Here is a 15,733-nt window from a genome sequence, read left to right on the forward strand (position 1 = left end):
TCGTTTGTTGTATTCAATTTGAGTCGTGGGCTGGTGGTTTTCTTTTTCCTTTGCCTGGCAGGCAAGGCTGGGGCGGCCTTGCCAGGACGGGGCCTGGCTGTCTCTCCCCCAGCCCGCGAGGGCACTGGGCAGGCCCGGCCGCCCGGAGCCGCTCTGGGCCGGCGGCAGGGCAGGTTCTGCCCAGCCGTGGCTCCCTGCCCATGCTGGGACGTCAGGGATTTTAGCACCGGGCCTCTCCTCCCCCTGGCTATCGGGGCCCCTGGTTGGAAACGGGGCCCGGTGGCTTCCCAAGCCCTGCGCCAGAGCCTGCCCACCTTTGCCCGGCCTGGGTCGTGTGGAGGGGGCCGGGCCGGTGTTCCTTTGTGAGAGGCCGGAAGGGAAAAAGAGCTTTCCTGGGGCTTTTTGTCTTTACATGTGTGTTTCACAAAGATGCATCAACTTTTTTACTGCTGTTACAATGTGCCAATATTAAAAATTCGACACTGATTAATCTTTGTTAAGCACATGAAAAACTGTCCAAATATTGACAAGTAATAATTTCAAAATCCTTTACAAACCACCACAGGGGAACAGGGTTGTCTGACTGTTGATATCCAGAAGTCACTGACTTTGTTCCTTGCTTTGTAAGCATTTTGTTTGTTAATCAACTGTTGCATTTTTTCCACTGTTATGTATCAGTATTCATATCCTATTGCTGGAAAGGGATTGTCAGAACGATTTAGAGGAGACAATTTCTTCCATAATGTTCTGTTTTAAGGTGTCTCAAACTGTGTGAGACAGATGGCTTCACACAGGAACATCACGAAGGCTGCTGAGGGGAAGGAACCACTTTATTTGTGGTGCAAAAAAAATCAACAAAATCCCTAAGCAACAAGCTGCAGCGCAGAACTGAGTGGGAATTACAGAAATAAAGGCCTTGAAAAGTAGCTTTGGAAAGTAGCTACTTCCTAGACAGTGTCAAATCCTCAGGCCTGGCCTGGCCGGGCCTAGGGCTGGCTGCCCTTAGCAAGGGAAAGGGATGGAGTTGGGGCGGGGGCTCTGTGGCCATGGAAACGAGAGAACCAGGGGCGAGCGCGTCACAAAGGGGCAGCCCCACGCTGGGGCTGTGAAGGTTGTGGTTGACACGGACACAGCGGCAGGAGACGTGTCTGGCTCTGCCTGTCTGTGCCGACTGCTGGTGATTGGAGTCACCCCACCTTGTTCTAGGGCTGGGCACCAAGCTCCAATTGCTGTCTAGTGCCAGAGTGCTTCCAAATACAACCCCAGATACTTCTGCCAGACAGAAGCACGGGTTCAAACATGGATTTGACTAGAAAAGGGAAGATATCAGAAGGAAAAGGTGAGGCTAGAAAGGACCTGAAAGGCCTGAGGCAAATGGAAAAAATCCCAACAGATTTCAGGGAAAATTGCTGCATAGTGGTCAGTGCTGTCTCTGTGTAAGAGTAGGTGGCTGACTTACACAGAAGATCCTGCAAGGATGCCCATGGCATCACAACATTCTGTCATCAGTTTACTCTGCTTCCTCCTTTTTGACAGTAGCCAAATCACTCATAGTGTCAGCCAGGACAGGGACTGTGGCCACAGCTGACCTCAAATTGGACATGGTCATGAGATGCAAGTTCTAGTTCTTTCTTTGCCATCAATGTAGGGTCTCACTGCAGATACATTTCTTGTTCTTCCTCTGCTTGGTGGTTGGGTCCAACAATGAGGATGGTGGTATAAAAACAGCAGCAAGGGCTGCCTGCTTGCTGAGGGCTCTTTGTGGTTTGCAGAAATAGCAGTCACAGCTGTGAGGGTCTTTACAGGGTATTCACAAAAGGCCAGTGTCAAGAAGGAATCTTTTCTCCCCTCTTATCACTGGAGCCTTCCACCATTCCCTTAAGACATGATCACTCAATACTGTTCAGAGGAATTAAACACAGGCTAGTTCCATGAAAACTGAAAACAAAGAAATTTTCACAAAACTTCAAAAATCCCTCTAGTGCCTCACCCATTAGATGTGTTTATTTTGGGATAAAGGTGAGAATTCACCTAACTCACTTGTTCCCTTATGAGCATGGCTCAGCCTCACACAGAGGTAAGGTGGGAGCTGGGCCGCTCTCTGGCAGAAGGAAGGCTCTTGTGCCAGCCTGGAGAGCCTGTGCACATTGCCAGGGAACAGTTCTGCCCTGCAGCTGTCCCCTGCCCTGAGCTCTGCTGCTCCCAGTGTCCCGTGGAATTGTAGGGCTGCTGAGCTGTGGGGCAGGGAGAGGAGCAGGAGGCTGCATGTGCAGCTGAGCCATTGCTGGAAAGCACAGGGATCTGGGCTCCCTGCTGTCCCAGGGCATCCCAGAGGCCAGGTGTCTTGGTTTGAAAGACAGGTATGGTCTAAGGAAAGGCAGGAGCCCCTTTTCTGCGATGCAGAGTGCAACCCCCCTCCCTTTTAATTATTTTAGGTCCAATTCAGACACCTTCAGGCAGGAGATATGGGGATGAGAATAACAGTTCTTTACTGGTATTTAACAAAGCAGAAAAAAACAACAACAGCTATAAAAATTGGCAACAGAAACAGTCTAGCTCCGCTCCAGTCCCTTCTGGCCGCAGGCCGTCTCCCTGTGCTGTTACCGGTGCTGTGGGGGCAGGGCAGGTCCCGCGCAGTTGAAGAGGGCTGGGTGATGGCGGCCGCGGCCCAGGGGAGAGAGAGGATGGGGAAAGTTACTCCCCCCTCACGGTGTCGGTCGTGGTGCTCAGCAGAGTGTCCGGAGGTAGTAGGGTGAGCTGGGAGAGCAGCAGAGCGATGTCCAAAGGCAGGGAGCGTGGATCTCAGCGCTGGGATGGCAGGGGAAGATGCCAGAGCAGAGCCCAGGTTGTCTTCCCACTCCAGGAGCCAAGCGAGAGCCAGTCCCCCGCTCCAGACCCCCCTATCCCACCTTTCCTTTTCCGGTTCCCCCCCCCTCTCCCTCCAGCCACCCCCCTACGAGAGAACATTATCTGTCGATTTAAGGTGTAGCCACAATTACTTAGCATAACAATGGGAGAAATTCCACAGAAAGAAAAGCAAAGCATTCAACCCCCAACACCAGGGTGTTCCCCTGGGAGCTCTGTGCAATTTGTCACGATTTCCTCTGGCGTCAAGTGGCTGCAGAAAAGAGAATATTTCCCTGTGCAGCTATTTAGAAGTTTCCAGGAAATAGGTCCCATTCAGATGGGCTTCAGATGTTTTAGGTTTGCATTATTTTATGTTATATTTTGTGTCTCTACTTTGCAGGCCTGGCTGGCTACCCTCTTGCCAGGAGGTTTTCCCAGGCAAATCCATCTATGCTCCTTCCCTCCAAGCCATTGCCGCCCATCCGGAAGAGCTCTCCTTCCACCAAGCCAAACAAGATGTGCAGCGGAGAGCAGGAGAATGGGAAAAACTGCACTGGCTGTGAGGAAGACAGAAAAAACAGGAGGGAGCGAGGTTCAGAAGGAAAAGGATATAAAGTAAGGAAACCAAGCTAAGTCCTGTGCTCCAGATTTTCAGCTGATGCCCTGTAGGCAGAGCTCAGAGAACTTTTCCTGTGGTCTGAGCCCAGGGAAGCAGCTGAGCCAAGGAAGAGCTCAGCTGGACACTGTGCTTCAGGCTGTCTTTGCAATGGGTGTGCAGTGCAGACTGCACATCCTCAGAGTGTAACAAGAGCAGGAGAGGTCTTTGAATGGTTTGTGTGCTCAGCTGTGGTTCTTCCTCTGTCTTTTGGCTGAGAAAACCCCAACAAGCTGTCACAGCTGCTAAAGTTGTCCAATCTGGCCAAGCAATCCTTCTACATTTAGTAACCTATGGATATCTGTGAACCATGTCTAAGTCTTGGTTTTGGTTTTGGTTTGCTGTGTCTGGTTGGGATGGAAAAATGTGTTTGCTGGAAGAGGCAGTCCTGCAAAGTCAGTTCCAGGTTGTCTCAGCTTCTGAGTTGTACAGCCATGGCCTTGTGCACAGTTGTCTCTGATGCTGTTTCTAGAGTTCATCAGCTTCTGGGCAGCTGTGTGCTCTGGCATGGCTTTGTCCAGAGGGAAGGGATGGGAGGTGGCCATGGGGAGAGCAGCCCAGAGCCCAAACACACGATTACCTTTGCAGCAGGACCAGCACCTGCAGTTGTTTTGGGTTTGCCGCGGGCTGCAGGAGGATGCAGATGAGCAACAGCTTTGGTAAACAGAATGTCCAATCAAAGGCTTGTGTACTTGAATTTACCTTTCCTCAAAAAGTCCTCTATCTATCCCTGGCAGGACCTGATCCTTTCATAGGAGTTTGAACAGGTCTTGATTTGGCTCTTTAGCTGTGCCAGAAAGGATGGGATACTAAGGAAGAGTGTGCATCTGCCCCCTCTGCCTCCAGCTCCCTTCCTGGCCAAGGCAAGGGGGCCCTGGAGCAACTTGGGCAGGCAGAGACCTTCCAGAGAGCAGCAGGGCAGGGAGCTGTGCTGAACTTCCTGAATGCCAGTGAGCCTGAGATGATGGAGGTGTGGGAGCTGGAGAGCTCTGAGCATCCCGAGAGCTCAGCAGCTTCTGGGCTGAAAGGCTGCTGGGGAACTGTAAGAGGGAAGGGCAGCAGCAGAAGAAATGAGGGGCTTGAGAAAAGCAGGTTTTGACATCCTGCAGAATGGCTTTGTGGAGACATAGAACGAGATCCGCAGTGGTTATGAGGTGCCTAAGGGGCAGGGAGACAAAAGTGATCTAAACCCATTCCCATACCATCGAAAAGGCCAGTGGACGCATTGGCGCCCCTGAACATCTTGATGCCAAATATGTGGATTCCACCCAGGAATCTAGCCACACTTGTAGGAAAGTGAGCATGATGCAAATCTGGGACATGGGCTCTCCCTCACCACTTCCCTTTCCTAGGCCAGCTTTGTTAATCCTATGCCAAGCTGCTCCATCAGTTTGCCTTGTCTTTTCCTGCCAGGTCCCAGCTAAAAACATGGTTAAATGTCTTGAGCCATGAATGAGGGCAAGACTGGATGCTATCTCTGAGCACTGTTCTACTTTTTCCAGGCTTCCTTGCTGTATCCCAGTGGTGGGGATATGAAGAAGGGGTCATTGGGACTGCCTTTGATCCCCCCTATACACAAGGCAGCAAGTCCTCATCTTGGCAGTGCTGTAGGGTCTCTGCTCAGCTCTCTGCAGCTGGATGTGCAAGACTCCCAGGAGATGAGGTAAGCCAAGGTGTCTGCTGCTCCACATTGCTGTTCTGCTTGCACTTCCCATCTCGTGAGGTTGTTTTGCACAATCAGCTCTCCTATGTATTTAAGCGAACCTCTGTGTAGTCATCATTTTGCCCATCTTTGATGATCCAGATCCATGTCAAACCCCAGGAATATGTCCCAGGAACAGAGGTGGTGGGAGGAAAGAGGAGACAGGGCTTAGAAGCATCTCAAGACAGGTCCTCTGCTAGACTTGTTGATTGATTCCCTCTGTAATGTTTGTGGTGTCATTTGGGAACTCTGTTGCGTGGGTCTGGATCCAGCACATCATTGAATACTGTGATCCTTGACTGTCACCTTCAGCATACACAAGAATATGTTTGGACAAATATTGGCTACTGGAGAGGTGTCTGCAAATTCTCTTGCTGCTTCTTTTAATTTTACCATAGGGTGCCGTCGTTTATGTGCCAACATTTCCTTTATTGTAAGGAGAGATATTAACAACAGACCAAACCCAACCTAAAACAGAGCGGTGTAGTTGTAGGTTTGGGGTATTAACCCTTTAGATGTGGTGGAAATAAGACACAGCTACAGAGTGGGAGTGAGAGAAGCAAAAGCAGCTTTGGAAAGCAATGACTTCCTGGATGTAATTGTCCAATTCTGGAGATCACTGTGGGTTGCCAATTGCTTGGAAGGAAAGGGATCCCCAAGTAAATGTCAGGCGTAACTTCTCTGTGCCTGGGCCTCCACTCTGAAATGAGATCCCATCAGTTTTGGGGTATAGATATATAATCAGATGGATATTTAATTTTTAGATTTGGGATTAAAATCAAAGAGGGCAAGGTGCAAGGGAAGAGTTATAGCTCTGTAGATGATGGGCAGATGTTGGCTTGGATATGCGTGAGAAAATGTAGCTGTCAAGATTATCTGAGTGATAACAATAAAGAACGATTCACAGAAGTATTATTCCAATTGAAAAGCTTAGGTCGGTCTTTTAAAGTGCAATCTTGATATCCTTGCTTAGCAGCTGAGTTGGAAAATGCCTCTTTCTTCTAGATAGAGTAAGGAGGTGGAATATCCTCAGAACACAGCAGTGCTCTGACCACATGCAGTACAAGACTGACACCAGTGTTAGGCACGAGCAGGCAAAGTCAAGCTTTCTCAGCAGTACCAGAGAAGCTGCCCTCCATACAGACTCGTGTCTCAGCTTAGCAGCTCTTGCTGCTGCAGAAAGCCTGTAGGAGCCCCTTGGTTCCAAAAGGAGAGACAGCAGAATTGGGGAGTTAGGATGCAAGTTGAAGAATGAGTGCTGTGTTTCAGCTGAAGCTTGGCCAGCTCTGTCTGACTGCAGCAACTGAAAGCTTAAGGACAATTAATCAGCTTTACATCTTGTTGGGTTTCTATGTTACATTTCCTCCTTCATCAGAGTGACCAAACTAGGAAGGTTTGCCTCCTTTCATGCTACACCTCTTGTATCACTCTCTTTCTCCATCCTCATATGTTCTTTTTTCCTCCATTTTCTCAAGGCCAAGATCCAGCAGCAGAAGCAGAGAGAACTCAGAGCATGCCGGTAGGTACAGGGCATGTCTGTCCTTAAATGACCATTGGAATCTTGAATCAGAGGTGACATTTTGAAGGATAGCTTAAAAACATTCTTTCAAAAACATCTGTAAATTCATTTCAATTTCTTGATGGGCTCAATGGACTCTCCCAGAGCCCAGTCACTGCCAGTGTGCTCCGGTGGTGCAGTAAAAATTCCTCCAGTGTAAAGTACTGAGTGGCAGGAGCTGGAGTGGGACCTTGGGGCCTTGGATAGGCAGCACAGGCAAAGGATACATTCCTCTCCATCCCACACATGCCTTTTATTTCTCTGCAGCCTTTCTAGTGTCAGAATTACTATAGAATAAGAAGGCAGTTAGCATGAAATGAGAACTGTTCCCACTACTTCCTCCTACTTTTGAAGGAGAACAACTTTCTTTGGGGCAGCTTCTGAGCTGAACTCTTTCAGATCTAAAGGAAATTGCCTGGTTTTTCACTGGGAGAAATAGGGAAACCTCCTGTGACAGAAAGACCTTATGAATTTTCCAATTAAGGAGAAACAGACTTCCAAATGGATGCAGCCTATGCAGGGTCTGAGTTTGTCATCCTCTGACAGCACAAGCCCAAAGCCACCTATGGCAGGTTGACGATGACAAATCTCTTGCCCGGCTCTCTCTGTCTGTGTCAGTGTTGCAGGCTGAGGCTGGGGGAGGAGATGCCTTCTGCCTTGTCCCCCCATCCCTGCCTTGGCTGATCCCTGAGAAGTAGAATTGTGGCAGACAAAATGGGGTCTCTGGTGCATCTGTGTCAGGCAATGCTTTCAAGTTGAAAGCCTCCATGAAATTTTGTTGTCATTCCTTTGCCATCTCTTGGCAAGTAATGATAGAAGAGATGAAATTTGAAGAAATAATTTTGCTGATACAGAAAAAAAGGTATCAGATCCCCTGGTCCCTTTGCTCAGGGTTAGTTCTATCAAATCCTGGGTATAGCCCCTTTGGGATGACTCCTTAATTGCTGATACACAGCTGGAATACTTTATGCAGCTAGAGAGAAGTATTGCTCCTTAAGGAAGGTGACATTTTTGCTGGACTCATTCTGGATTAGAAATGTCCTGTCACACTAGACCTTTCCTTTCTGTTTTTTTATTACTGACTGGACAATTCTACAGGAGAAAATAACCCAGTTTTCAGACCGTTATTCCTCTCTTACTGCTTGGCTGCGTTACGGTTTTATCCTGTGCAATGCCATGTGAAGAATGAGTAGTTCTCCGAGTTTTAACACCTCACTTGAAGAGTATTTCAAAATGACCTGCCCTCTGCTATTTCCATTAAGAAAATTTGGTATTTTAGGTATTCGCCAAGATCAGAAATCTTCTGAGGCAGATGATGCTTATCTTGGGTTTGCATATCTCTGTAGAAGAGGAAGCAGGCAGTAAAGCGATGGAGGAATGAAGCAGAGCAAAAGTGTCAATTTGCAATTGGATGGTCAATTTGTTCCCTGCAGATTTGGGCTCCTTGAATACTGGGGATTTGTAATGGGCAGTGCAAAGATTCTTTTCCTTCTAACACGGGATGCCAATGTTTATGTGTCAGCACCTCCGTGTTGAGGTGACCAACTAAAGGCAACCCAGAACTAAGTGGGAGTTAGAGATAGAAAGGCCGTGAAAACTAGTGTTGGAAAGCAATTCCTTCCTAGTTGTAATTGTCAAATTTAGGAGACCACTGTGGGTTGCCAGTTGCTTGGAAGGAAAGGGATCCCAAAGTAGTGGATGGGTAATGAGCAACACATAAGCAAATAAGTAGAAGCTCTGTCTACTGGCTTGCCAGCTCCAGATTGCTCAGAGGAATTAGAGTGGTGGTAGTTTCATGAAAAATAAAAACAAAGCGATTTTCTGAATAATTCAAAACCCCCTTGGATTCCTCACCCATTAGATGGGTTGATTGTAAAGGTTTGAGTTCAGCTAATTCACTTGTTCCCTTATGAGCATGGCTCAGCCTCACACAGAGGTAAGGTGGGAGCTGGGCCGCTCTCTGGCAGGAGGAAGGCTCTTGTGCCAGCCTGGAGAGCCTCTTCACATTGCCACGGAACAGTTCTGCCCTGCCATCAGCTCTGCTGCTCCCAGTGCCCCATGGAGCTGTAGGGTTGTTGAGCTGTGGGGCAGGGAGAGGAGCAGGAGGCTGCATGTGCAGCTGAGCCATTGCTGGCAAGCACAGGGCTCTGGGTTCCCTGCTGTCCCAGGGCATCCCAGAGGCCAGGGTGTTCCCCTGGGAGCTCTGTGCAAGTGGGTCAGGGTGTGCCCCTGTCCTGCCTCAAGTGACTGCTGGCAGGAGCATGTTTCCATGTGCAGCTATGTAGAAGTTTCCGGGAAATGTCTTCCATGCAATATGGAGCTTCAGATGCTTTAGGTTTGCACTGTGGCCTCTGTTCCATTTTGTGTCTCTACTTTGCAGGTCTGACTGGCTACAGTATTGCCAAGAATCTTTCCAGGTCACCTCCCCCTCTGCTCCTAACATCCAAGCCCTTGCCTCCCATCCCGAAGAGCTCTCCTTCCTGCAAGCCAAGCACAATGTGCAATGGAGAGGAAGAGGGAGGGAAGAATGTCATCGGCTACAAAGATACCAGTAATAACAAACAGGAGCTGAGTTCAGAGGGAAAAGGGAGTAAGGTAAGGAGACCAAGCTAAGTCCTCTGTGATAGATTGACACTTTATGAACTCTAGTGATTCCTAGGGAGGATGGTCTGGAACAGAGACTAGACAGAATTAAATAAATACAGTAGATATTTCTTAAGAAGCTTTCAAAGGATACACCGTGGGCAGTTCAAGAGCCTGGCCAGGATACACTCAGGATAGATCCAAGATGGATCCCACCCACGAATTTTCACATTTTTATAAGTTTTGGTCCATTTACATATTGTAGATCAATTGTCCAATTACAGCTTCATGTCACGAAGTTCCATCCTCCTGGTCCATTTTGTTCACTTTGCTGTTGTTTATGCTTTTTCTGGTAATGGTAGTCCTTGATTCTGAAGCTGGAAAAGCATGTTTGTGATAAACTCCTCTGTGAAGAGAATCTAACAAGACTTAATATGAAGTTCAGAGTCTCAGCAAAAAAATCAGCACAGAATCTGAGAAATGTGAAGCCTTAAACTTAAGGCATCAATAGAGAAGGACTCTGGGAACTTTTCCAGTGGTGTGAGCCCAGGGAAGCAGCTGAGCCAAGGAAGAGCTCAGCTGGACACCGTGCTTCAGGCTGTCTTTGCAATGGGTGTGCAGTGCAGACTGCACATCCTCAGAGTGTAACAAGAGCAGGAGAGGTCTTTGAATGGTTTGTGTGCTCAGCTGTGGTTCTTCCTCTGTCTTTTGGCTGAGAAAACCCCAACAAGCTGTCACAGCTGCTAAAGTTGTCCAATCTGGCCAAGCAATCCTTCTACATTTAGTAACCTATGGATATCTGTGAACCATGTCTAAGTCTTGGTTTTGGTTTTGGTTTGCTGTGTCTGGTTGGGATGGAAAAATGTGTTTGCTGGAAGAGGCAGTCCTGCAAAGTCAGTTCCAGGTTGTCTCAGCTTCTGAGTTGTACAGCCATGGCCTTGTGCACAGTTGTCTCTGATGCTGTTTCTAGAGTTCATCAGCTTCTGGGCAGCTGTGTGCTCTGGCATGGCTTTGTCCAGAGGGAAGGGATGGGAGGTGGCCATGGGGAGAGCAGCCCAGAGCCCAAACACACGATTACCTTTGCAGCAGGACCAGCACCTGCAGTTGTTTTGGGTTTGCCGCGGGCTGCAGGAGGATGCAGATGAGCAACAGCTTTGGTAAACAGAATGTCCAATCAAAGGCTTGTGTACTTGAATTTACCTTTCCTCAAAAAGTCCTCTATCTATCCCTGGCAGGACCTGATCCTTTCATAGGAGTTTGAACAGGTCTTGATTTGGCTCTTTAGCTGTGCCAGAAAGGATGGGATACTAAGGAAGAGTGTGCATCTGCCCCCTCTGCCTCCAGCTCCCTTCCTGGCCAAGGCAAGGGGGCCCTGGAGCAACTTGGGCAGGCAGAGACCTTCCAGAGAGCAGCAGGGCAGGGAGCTGTGCTGAACTTCCTGAATGCCAGTGAGCCTGAGATGATGGAGGTGTGGGAGCTGGAGAGCTCTGAGCATCCCGAGAGCTCAGCAGCTTCTGGGCTGAAAGGCTGCTGGGGAACTGTAAGAGGGAAGGGCAGCAGCAGAAGAAATGAGGGGCTTGAGAAAAGCAGGTTTTGACATCCTGCAGAATGGCTTTGTGGAGACATAGAACGAGATCTGCAGTGGTTATGAGGTGCCTAAGGGGCAGGGAGACAAAAGTGATCTAAACCCATTCCCATACCATCGAAAAGGCCAGTGGACGCATTGGCGCCCCTGAACATCTTGATGCCAAATATGTGGATTCCACCCAGGAATCTAGCCACACTTGTAGGAAAGTGAGCATGATGCAAATCTGGGACATGGGCTCTCCCTCACCACTTCCCTTTCCTAGGCCAGCTTTGTTAATCCTATGCCAAGCTGCTCCATCAGTTTGCCTTGTCTTTTCCTGCCAGGTCCCAGCTAAAAACATGGTTAAATGTCTTGAGCCATGAATGAGGGCAAGACTGGATGCTATCTCTGAGCACTGTTCTACTTTTTCCAGGCTTCCTTGCTGTATCCCAGTGGTGGGGATATGAAGAAGGGGTCATTGGGACTGCCTTTGATCCCCCCTATACACAAGGCAGCAAGTCCTCATCTTGGCAGTGCTGTAGGGTCTCTGCTCAGCTCTCTGCAGCTGGATGTGCAAGACTCCCAGGAGATGAGGTAAGCCAAGGTGTCTGCTGCTCCACATTGCTGTTCTGCTTGCACTTCCCATCTCGTGAGGTTGTTTTGCACAATCAGCTCTCCTATGTATTTAAGCGAACCTCTGTGTAGTCATCATTTTGCCCATCTTTGATGATCCAGATCCATGTCAAACCCCAGGAATATGTCCCAGGAACAGAGGTGGTGGGAGGAAAGAGGAGACAGGGCTTAGAAGCATCTCAAGACAGGTCCTCTGCTAGACTTGTTGATTGATTCCCTCTGTAATGTTTGTGGTGTCATTTGGGAACTCTGTTGCGTGGGTCTGGATCCAGCACATCATTGAATACTGTGATCCTTGACTGTCACCTTCAGCATACACAAGAATATGTTTGGACAAATATTGGCTACTGGAGAAGTGTCTGCACATTCTGGTGCTGCTTCTTTTAATTTTACCATAGGGTGCCGTCGTTTATGTGCCAACATTTCCTTTGTAGTAAACAGAAATATAAACAACTAAACCCAGCCCAGAACTCAGTGGAAGTTACAAAAAAAAAACTAGCCATGAAAACTAACTTTGGAAAGCAATGACTTCCTGGGTGTAATTGTCAAATTCAGGAGACCACTGTGGGTTATCAATTGCTTGGAAGGAAAGGGATCCCCAAGTAAATGTCAGGTGTAAATTCTCTGTGCCTGGGCCTCCACTCTGAAATAAAATCCCAGATAGATTTGGGGTATAGATGTTTAATCCAATCGATGTTTAATATTAAGGCATGAGCTAAAAAAACAAGAGGGCAAAGTGCTAGAGAAGATTTATAGGACTGTAGCTGATGCACAGATATTGGCTTGGATGTGTGTGAGAAAATGTAGCTGCCAAGCTTATCTGAGTGATAACAACAAAGAAGGAGTGACAGAAGTATCATTCCAATTGAAAGGCTTAGTTAAGGCATTTAATGTGCCGTTTGAATATCCTTGTGTAGTGAGTCTAGTGCTCGCTAAATGTCAGTATACCCTCTGGAATATATTTACTCATTTTTCTGCTGTGAGATAAGCAATTTGGAGGAGGTTAAAACAGGTACAAAATTTAAAGAGTGTAAAGAAAAACTTCATTAACAGAAAAAGGATAAGAAAAATCAGAATAAACTTCCAGAACACTTCTTCTAACCCCCATCTATTTTTCTTTCCCACTGACAATGGACAGACACAAATCAGTCAGTTTATCATCTCTAAAATAGTTTTCCTCCAGTTCACTCAGGGAGGAGTTTCTCTTGCTGTGCTAGGGATACTTCTCCACAAGAAATAGTTCTCTCCTGGCTTTAATGTCACAGCGAATCAGCTGCCCAGGAAAGGAAAATCTTCTCACAATGTGAGAAGTCTCTCCCATACCTCACAGCTATCCCACACCTGCTTTCATGGGCCATGGTAATTTACCGGGCTGCTATTTTAAGAATGAACTGTTCTAGTATCGAACGAAAGTTCTCTTCATTCACTTCTGGGAACAGAGATTTTTCTACTGCTGTCACTGGGGCAAGGTTTCTCATCTCTCTCTCCGTTCAAATTTCTCATTGAATCCAAATTACTTCAACATCTGCTCACTTCAGCCCTGTTGCCTCTGTTCATGCATGTGGTTAGAACGCTACATTCTCTCAATGTATTTTCATGGGTTACCCAGAAAAAATGGTTTGATGTATCAATTATACCTTCTCTATAGCCTTGCAAAAGGATTTCAGCCTCAGACTGAGGCATCTCCTCAAATTCCCCCATCTCGAATTTTACTCCCTCTTCACTGACTTCAGTGTCCATGTTGTTGTCTCTGTGTCCTCACCATTCCTTTTTCTGATTGGGGAGACAATGGATGTTCAGAGGTTTGTTGGTTCTCAAGCTGTATCAATTGAAACAATTTTACAGAGTCCTGCAGCGCTGGAAGGTTGATCTCATGCCGGCTGTGCAGCGGAGAGATCGCTGGCCGTGCCTGTGGCTGCTGCTCAAGGGACTCCCTCCGGCACTGCGCAAAGCCACGCTGGCTGCCGGCGCCAGCCCTGCGCCTTTCCTTCATGCCGGGGCCGAGAAACAAGAAAAGCCGCTGCTGCCGCTCTTGTCCTGCTGTTCTCTGCAGGGCTGCTAAAAGCGGCTAAACGAGCCAAGTTCATTGCGAGCCCTGCCGAGGCAGCCACGGCCATGCAGTCCCGGCCGTTCCTGTCGCCCGCGGAGGCTGGATGTTTCCGGTGGCCTGGACATTCCCGGTGTCACGGCCCCGCGGCGGCAGAAATCTCAGCCGAGCCGAGTTCTGACCTGGCCGCGCATCCATGTCGGGACTGGCCAGTTACCTCCTCAGAGGGCAGCCAAGAAGCTTTCCTGGGCTTCCTTAGTTTTTAAATGTGCTTTTCCACAGGGATGTGCATAGCTCTTTCAAGTGGTCTAACCAGATGCCAATCCCCAAACTTAGCCAGCTCAATGGCCCTTCTAAAGCAGTCAGTACTTTGGCTCAGGCATGTCCTAACAGGGAATCACCCCCGACGCTCTACTGAAAACCAGTCTTTCATTAAATCATGACACCCTGCTTAGCAGCTGAGTTGGAAAAAGCATTTTTCTTCTAGAAAGAGCAAGGAGGTGGAATATCCTTCTCAGGACACAGCAGTGCTCTGATCACATGCAGTACAAGACTGACACCAGTGTCAGGCACGAGCAGGCAAAGTCAAGCTTTCTCAGTAGTACCAGAGAAGCTGTCCTCCATACAGACTCGTGTCTCAGCTTAGCAGCTCTTGCTGCTGCAGAAAGCCTGTAGGAGCCCCTTGGTTCCAAAAGGAGAGACAGCAGAATTGGGGAGTTAGGATGCAAGTTGAAGAATGAGTGCTGTGTTTCAGCTGAAGCTTGGCCAGCTCTGTCTGACTGCAGCAACTGAAAGCTTAAGGACAATTAATCAGCTTTGCATCTTGTTGGGTTTATGTGCTGCATTTCCTCCTTCATCAGAGTGACCAAACTAGGAAGGTTTGCCTCCTTTCATGCTACACTGCTTCTCTTTCTCCATCCTCATATGTTCTTTTTTCCTCCATTTTCTCAAGGCCAAGATCCAGCAGTAGAGACAGAGAGAGGAAATCTGAACATGCCGGTAGGTACAGGGCATGTCTGTCCTAAAATGACCATTGGAATCTTGAATCAGAGGTGACATTTTGAAAGCTTGTCTAATACCATTCTTTCAAAAATTTCTTTAATTTCCTTTCAATTCCTTGCTGGGCTCAGTGGACTCTCCCAGGACCCAGTCACTGAGAGTGTGCTGCAGTGGTGCAGTGGAAATTCTGCCAGTGTGAAGTGCTGAGTGGCAGGAGCTGGAGCGTGAACTTGGGTTCTTGGAAATGCATTGCAGGAAGAGGAAACATTCCTCTCCACCCTGCAAATGCCTTTTACCTCCCTGCAGTCTTTCTAGTGTTCCAATTAGTAAAGAAAAAGAAGGCATTTAACATAAAATGAGAAATGCTCCCACTACTTCCCCCTGTCCTTGAAGGACAATTGGGGCAATTTCTGAGGTGAACCCTTTGAGATAAGAAGGAGATACATTTACACTACTTGGTTTTGCTCTGGGAAAAATAGGGAAAACTCCTATGACAGAAAGTCCTTTTAAATTTTTTGGTTAAGGAGAAGGAGATTTCCAAATGGATGCAGCCTATGCAGGGTCTGAGTTTGTCATCCTCTGACAGCACAAGCCCAAAGCCACCTATGGCAGGTTGACGATGACAAATCTCTTGCCTGACTCTCTCTGTCTGTGTCAGTGTTGCAGGCTGAGGCTGGGGAAGGAGATGCCTTCTGTCTTGTCCCTCCATCCCTGCCTTGGCTGATCCCTGAGAAGTAGAATTGTGGCAGACAAAATGGGGTCTCTGGTGCATCTGTGTCAGCCAATGCTTTCGAATTGAAAGCCTCAGTCAAAGTCTGTTGTTATTGTTTTGCGTTCACTGGGCATGTAATGATAGAAGAGATGAAATTTGAAGGGATAATTTTGTTGATGCAGCAAAAGGGATCAGATCTCCTGGTCCCTTTGCTCTGGGTTATTTCTCCCAAATCCTGGGTACAGCCCTTTTGGAATGACTCTTTAATTGCTGATATGTGGCTGGAATGCTTAATGCAGCTAGGGAGAAGTATTTCTCCCTAAGTAAGGGGACATTTTTGCTGGATTCATTCTGGACTAGAAATGTCCTATCTCACTAAACCTTACCTCTCTCTTTTTTTACTGACCGGAATATTCTACAGGAGAAAAGA

Source organism: Sturnus vulgaris, chromosome 8 (genome assembly GCF_052056855.1).
Source record: "Sturnus vulgaris isolate bStuVul1 chromosome 8, bStuVul1.hap1, whole genome shotgun sequence".
Classification (NCBI taxonomy): Eukaryota; Metazoa; Chordata; class Aves; order Passeriformes; family Sturnidae; genus Sturnus; species Sturnus vulgaris.